Source organism: Dipodomys ordii, unplaced genomic scaffold (genome assembly GCF_000151885.1).
Source record: "Dipodomys ordii isolate 6190 unplaced genomic scaffold, Dord_2.0 Scaffold250, whole genome shotgun sequence".
Lineage (NCBI taxonomy): Eukaryota > Metazoa > Chordata > Mammalia > Rodentia > Heteromyidae > Dipodomys > Dipodomys ordii.
The window spans coordinates 489511-497031 of NW_012267466.1; the positions used below are offsets into that span (position 1 = coordinate 489511).

Here is a 7521-nt window from a genome sequence, read left to right on the forward strand (position 1 = left end):
TTTGAAAATGCTAATCCGGCATGTCAAGATGTCCTCCGACCACATAAAAACAAGGATGACCTCTCTGAGTTTGTCAGGCTTTGTGCTGGAGTAGGGACCGCTCATGCCATGGGGCTCATCATAGGTGCTGCCTTTACCAAGGCATTTCAAAGTTCAGTCCCCAGTTGAGTACTTGCTTTAATTGTAATTGCAGGTGAATGGTAGACCACTCCCTACCACTCTTTGTCTTTTAGATCAAGAACAAGCAGCCCCAAGGTGGCTGCCAGAACGCTTGATAAAACAGGTTAATGGCTTACCACAACCCAGGGGAAACCTTCCCCCTGAGGATGATTCCTTTTCTCTTACAGATGCTACTAGAACTCCAGACTTGGACCTTCCTGTTTGAATTTATTAAATAACAGATTAATCTCTTGGTTTCTAAGCCCATACAGGTTCATCACCATCGCCTTGATATGGCAGACCGAGGCATTGAGATCTAGGATCTACCCCAGGCTTTTAATTAGTGTTTTGCCATGAGCTTGTTCCAGTGGGAAACAGCCCCCCTTCTTTTTTCTTATTGAGAAAACCCTTCTTATTCATAACTCCTGACCATTCAACGGGCAAGACCTATTGCCATAAGGGATAGGTTAACCGCTCCTCCTATAGGCCCCTCCGCTTGGGGGAGGATGCACCTATGGGAGGAAGAAAAAATGCTCAAATCAAGGGTGCAGGTAAGACTGCAGGGGGATGGATCCGCGAGATCCCAAAACCCAAGACCCCTGAGTGGCAAGCTCTGGTGCATGACGGTTGGCATGCATACCCCACAAGCCGTCTCCTCAAAAAACATGCCAAGGCCTGTAAAATTCCCCTCCCCGAGTGAGGACGCTCGCTTGGAGAAGAGAAAAACCCTGGGCCCTTAGAGGAACAGAGCCTCTGTCACCCCCTTAAAAAGAGCCACCAACAATTGATGGTCAATTTTCTAAATAAGAAAGGGGGAGATGTCGGGAGCCCTGCCGGGAGTCCCTCTGCATGATAAGCTTGACTATCTCGCTGGAACATCTCTCAAGGCTATTTACACAATCTGGTCTTTGCATCCTGCCCCAAACAAAGACCAGGTAGCTGCTATTGACCACCTTTTCACATTGCCCTAAGCAAGCATCCTGCAGCTGCTACGCCCAATGAAAAAGCTTCCTTATTCTAAGCATATAAATACCCCTGTGTGAAAAATAAAATTTGGCAGCTTGATCAGAATCCTTGTCTTGGTGTCCTTCTTCGTGTCTCTTGTCCCTTCATTCCTTCTCACTTAGGTTCATTGCCCTGGTTGAAGTCCTGCGGGTCGGGACAGAGTGCCAGTTAAATAAACAAGCCAAGCATGTCCAAGACCTTGAGTTATAATCCTAGTACTGCCTTCCACCAAATCAATGATTGAAAAGTTATATCCTTAAGCGCTTAGCATGTATTAAATAAGACATGTTAGCATTTATCTAAAAGATGTCCACAAGTGCTAGATATAGATCTGCAAAAATATTGAGACAAATACTAGAATATAAAGCTTTCCCCCAGATTCACGGACTTGAGAAAGCCAGCCTCCTATGCCAGCCTCCAGTGTAGCTCCAATATTAAACACAACTCCTATTAAAAACACCTGGGCTGTAGGTGGTGCGTGCACACGTGCTGATAGTGTGAAACATTTGTCCCAAAATGTATGTGGAGGGGTAGCATTGATCAAGATGCCAGGCCCTGGGAAATGGGCAGTGTGGCACTGAAGTCCTTTGGTATAACTGCTGAAAGATCATGTTTAAAGGCCTAAATCAACAGCTACATTTAAAAAAATGAATGATTATAAAGGAAAAACAATGTAATCCTTCTATGAGATCTATAACATTTAACCTCAGACACTCCACCCCTTCCCACTAGGCATTCTCGAAGACCTAATTCTGCCGTAGGCTCAACTCTACCAGTACCTTCACCAGCCCACCATGCACACTGGAATCCCTGTGACATGGGCTGGTGAGATCCTCTTCCATGAAGGGAAAGAAACAAATGAGCTACTCTTCCATTCCCACGTGGGAGGCAAGATGGAATGGGGCACAGGCCTGGCCTTTCCCACGCAGCTGCAGCCCCTGTTTGGGGGTAGGTCACTGTGATAATATCCTCATCCTTCAGCACAAACTGCTCATGGGCTGCTTTTATGGCTTCAGGGGTGTACATCTTGGAAGGGAAAGGAATGCCCTGGTACCACACATAGTCCTGAGCCATTGCGGAACCCTGGGTGCCTGGATCTTGGTAGCAGGTACTGTCACTGCCACTGGGGAGGGGGTGGCAGAGTCTGGGTTTTCATCCTGAGTGACGGAAAATCATTAATCCTCTTCATTTCATTCTGCAATTAACCTGCTCACTCACCATGTCTGGCTGGCTTCATTCAAAGGTGATCTGTGACCAACTGAGATTTAATTCAGGGTAATGAAGCCAGGCCACGGAGCCCGGTGTTTGTCAAAGGTCATAGCTCTCTATTCTGAGCGTGGCTGCAGAGGTTAAGAAAGTTGCCAGGAGTCCTCACACTGTATTTTTCTTCCCATTTCTTCTGCTTCTTCCTGTTGGGAGCCAACTATTTCACTGGAACATCTTGAGGCTGTTTCACCTTCTCACCCTGCCCTAAGTAACGACCACGTTTTCACCTTGCCCTAAGCAAACACCCTGCAGCTACTAATGACCACCTTTTCACCTTGCCCTAAACAAGCACCCTGCAGCTGCTTCGGCCAATGAAAAAGCTTCCTTATTCCAAGCATATAAATACCTGCGGGGAGCCGGCACAAACACCATTACAAGGCGCCGCCCACTTCCTTGCAGTTTTGAGGTAACTCCATATTAGGCAGTGCTTGGCAGGACGGTGGGTCCTGGGCTTTGCGCATGCGCAAGCCACGTAGAGTCCCCAGCCAATCCCGTGGCACCTGGTGACGGCGAAAGGCAGACGACCAATGGGAAAACGACAGTGTTCCTATTCCCTATATAAGCGGCCATGTTTTGTGTGCGCGCGCGCTCTCGCGCTCAAGCTCTCCCATCAATTCAAAAGCTCTCCAATAAAGCGTGATCTGAGAAGACTCCTGGTGTGGTGGTCGTTCTTCCTCGCTGGCCGAGAAGGCGTTCACCGCAAATACCCTTGTGTGAAAAATAAAAATTGGCAGCTTGACCAGAATCCCTGTCTTGCCGTCATTCTTCGTGTCTCTTGTCCCTTCATTCCTTCTCGCTTAGGTTCATTGCCCTCATTGAAGTCCTGTGGGTCGGGACATCTTCCAGGATCTCAGCCATGACCCTAGTGTCTTGGATCTCCATGGCTCCTCAGGCTCCTGGGGGCAGGGAGAGTTTCTCAGACTTCCTTTCCTTGTCCTGACCTAGATATGTTTGATAAACTCCAAATACTTCAGTCACATCACTCATGATGATGATGATGATGATGATGATGATGATGATGATGATCATGATCATGATGATGATGATGATGGTGGTGGTGGTGGTGGTGGTGGGTATGTGGGTGGGTATGTGTGCCAGTGCTGGGGCTTGTACTCAGGTCCTGGCTACTGTCTCTGAGCTCTCTTGCTCAAGGATAGCACTCTACCATTTTGAGCCACAGTGCCACTTCCAGCATTTTTGGTGGTTCATGGCAGATAAGATTCTCACAGACTTTCCTACCCGGATAAGTGTTTCAATCTATCGGCATCTGTGCCCCTGCCACCTACTTCAAACCACAATTCTCAGATTTCAGCCTCTGCATAGCTGATATGACAAGTGTGAGCTCAGTACCTGGCTGTATGTGCCTATGGGCACCTTGTCAGCCTACAAGGTGCCAACCAGCAGCCACAGGTGATCACACACAGCTGGAGTGACAGTCCCCAAGATGACACACTGCTGGGGGTGACAGGAGACCACAGTGGTCCTCAACCTGCTGCAGATTCAGCTAAAATCATGGGCAGATGTGGCCCTCCAAAACCAGAGGGCCCCAGATCTGTTAATGGCAGAAAAAAAGAGGAACCCACCTTTTCTTGGGAAAAGAGTGTTGCTACTATATTAACAAGCCTGGCAGAATAAAACAAAGCATAAAAGCTATAAAAAGATAGCTGCTAACCTAAGAAGCAATTGGGAATCTCAAGAGGTTGACAGCTCCTTCTTGGGATCAGTCACTCCCTGGCCTATGCTTCTCTTGGGTCCACTGACAGCAAATTTTTTTGTCTTTTACTACAGAATATTCTCATGGAAAAGATGAGGACCTTTACCAGTGTGTCAAGCAAATACTTCTTGGATGGTACCTGGTTGAGCAACCATTACAAACAACCTATTGACTCCTTTGCTCCTTCTCAGCAGGAAGTAGCTCCAGAAGAAACGCCCTCCATCCTTACTGTCCACCCAGGACCCATACCTATTAAACAACAAAGGGGGGAATGTTAGTATGTCCTCTTCCATGTGGGGCTGTACTGTCTCCATCCTAGGCCCTCAGCATGAATTTCTAGCCCCCAGCTGCCTCAGTGGAATGGGCTCCAACCAGACCTGAACTCCATTCTGCCCATCCCAAAGAAAAGAGAACTCTTCCTGGGACCCCTGCAGGTTTCTTAGCCATCAGTCCACATTCCTGCTCTCTGCCCAGATCTAAACTCTGCCCTGCCTATACACTATCTTCAGTAACCCGCTGCACACACAGAGCACCTTCCACCTTTAGTCCTGGGATTGTATAAGGATGTCCCTGGAAAAAGACAGGTGCCCTTTCTCTCTCTCCCATGAGGGAGGTAGCCTTGTCAACACCGACTGACAATAAACTCCTTTGTTGTATGTGACTGTGTCCATGTGATCTTCTGGGATGGGTGATTTCAGGGGTTGTGTTTAATAATGGAGCTAAGATAGAGGCTTGCATATGAGATATGTTGGCTTTCTCAGTCCATGCCTATGGGGAAAAGCTCTTTATTCTGGCTTTTTATTTCTCTTAATAGCTTTAAAGTTCTATTCCTAGCACTTGTGGACATCTTTTTGATAAATTCTAATATTTTATTTATTTAGTACATGCTAAATACTTAATGACATTACTTTTCAATTATGTACTTTTTTGTGGGTACTGCAATTTGACCTCAAGGCCTGGCACTTGCTTGGTTGGCTTATTCCACTGACACACTACACTTGAGCTAAATCTCTCATGTTGTACAGAGAGGTTACAATTTCATAACTCAGGTAATGAGTACAATTGTGGCATCATGTTTTTGTTTTGGTGTTGTTTGTTTGTATTTTTTGAAAAACACACAGGCCCTGAGTTCAAGCCCCAGGTGCTCTCTCTCTCTCCCTCTCCCTCTCTCTCTCTCTCCCTCTCTCTCTCTGTCTTTCTGTCTCTCACACACATACACACAAACTGACTTTTTGACCAAAGATTGTATGATAAATTAAGTTTATATCTGTAAGATTTATGTTATTCATATTTTACCATCATTGTTCTTATATAGTTCAGATAGAAAGGAGTGACCTTCACATTTCCTTCTGTATCCAGGAACCAACTGGCTGGTTGAGATCTTGTGTGTCATTTGCAGCAAGGGGGATCTGGAGTGGATCCAGTCTGTGCCCATCTGGGATTGATTCCCATGGATCAAGAGTGAAAATGGATCCAAAATAACAAAAGACATGAAGGAGAGCCCCCACCTCCTCTCCTCCCACCTCCCCAGCCAACTCTTCCCCAAGTCCTTCTTCCTTTCCAAGGCCAAGGTCTGTGCTCAATGCCCAATAACTGTTCAGTCAGGGCATTATCTTATTGTGGTGCCAGTTCTGGGGCTTGAACTCATAGCATAGAAACTCACCTTGAGCTTTTTAGCTCAAGGCTAGTGCTCTAACACTTGAGCCACAGCTCACCTCCTAGTCTTTGGTGGTTAATTGGAGGCAAGAACCTTGAGCAAAAGAGCTCAGGGACAGCATAAAGGTCCTGAGTTCAAGACCATGATTGGCAACAATAAAAAAGAGAGATAGCAAAGGACTGGGGTGTGGCTGAAGAGGCAGAATACCTTCCCAGCATGCATAGGCCTTCCATTCCATTCAATCTCCACACTATAAAACACTCAGAAAACAATAGCAGGGCATTGCATGGCACCCCGCTCCTGGGTATCAGGACCTTGTGAGCAGCTGAGACATTGGCTCCATCCCAGCCCTGGCCAGGAAAACTAGGTGACCAAATGCCAGGAACTATCCCAACTCCTGAGCCGGGCTATGAGGGAATAGAGTGTTCTCTCTCATGTCCTCTGTGATCCTTCTAGGAGGCCATGTTCTGGTCCTTTCCACAGGGCTATGCACATAGGATCCCCAGAGTGACAGGAATACACCCTTCCTGAATGTTCCCACACAGCTCCCACTGCCTCCTCAAGATGCAGCAACTAGCAGGAACATCTTTAAAGTATTTACAGGAAAACAAACATAAAACAAGCCATTTAATACTAAATTAGTAATAATTATAATAATAACAATGTCACCGGTGGCTCAATCAATGCTTTTGAATCTTGAATCCTCATAATGTAGCCCTGGAAATGAGGTCAAGCTGCATTTGCCTTCAGCAGTTCACAGTGGCCCTGGGGTCACATTCACCAGCTGAGAAACCTCAGACCTAAGATGTGGACCAGTGCAGATGGGCCCTCACAGATGATCTGGGTGCCAGAATCTTCAAAAACACCATTTAACTGCACTTATAAATCTCCTTTATACAGATCTACTTGCCTGTGAATTCTTTGAACTTTACTCCATCAAAATGAATAAATAAGCTGGGTCATATGACTCACTACTGTAATCCCAGCTAGTCACTCAGGAGGTTGAGATCTGAGGATGGTGGTTCAAAGCCAGCTTAAGCAAGAAAGTCCGTGAGACTCTTATTTCCCATGAACCACCAAAGCTGGAAGTACACTTGTGGCTCAAGAGACAGAGCATTAGACTCTCACAAAAAAAGGTCAGGAATGGGGCCCAAGCTGTGAGTTCAAACCCCTGAACTGACACATACAAACACAAAAACAATTTGTGTTCTAAGCGAGACACTGAGCAGACCCTGGCTCCTTCAATATTCATCCCATTGTGTAGAACTTTGCCAAGGGGAGATTAAGACCTCATGCGTGGGAAAGATGGTAATGATTTTTTTTATTTTTTTCCTTTCTCCCTTCAAGGTATGAAAGACCCCAGACTTCTGGGATACTTTTGTCAATGGGAGGGCGCCCCAGAAAACTCAGACTCCAGGCCAGGAGATGCAATAAGCAAGAGGAGTTTTATTTGACATTTGCGCAAACGGTCTCTCTGCCTCGGCACAGGAGAGAGCCCCGAACCCTGGTTACAGGCATTCTTAAAGGCAAAAACCACAAGATTAGCATATAACACCAGGTGTCCCCCGGGATTGGCCCGTTTAAAAGTCACTATGTACTCCAGCAATCATTTTTACTATGTGGGGAAGTTTATAACACTCTTTGTAAAACAATTGGCCCAGGGATGATCAAACGGAGGTAGTCACTCTGGGAGATAAGGGTCAGGGAGTTTACATAATTA

The 7521-nt window shown here is 46.4% G+C and overlaps 1 pseudogene; it reads left to right on the top strand.

Annotated features, from left to right (window-relative positions):
* The window catches only part of LOC106000949, a 42696-nt pseudogene that overhangs the window by 11354 nt on the left and 23821 nt on the right, over positions 1–7521 (top strand).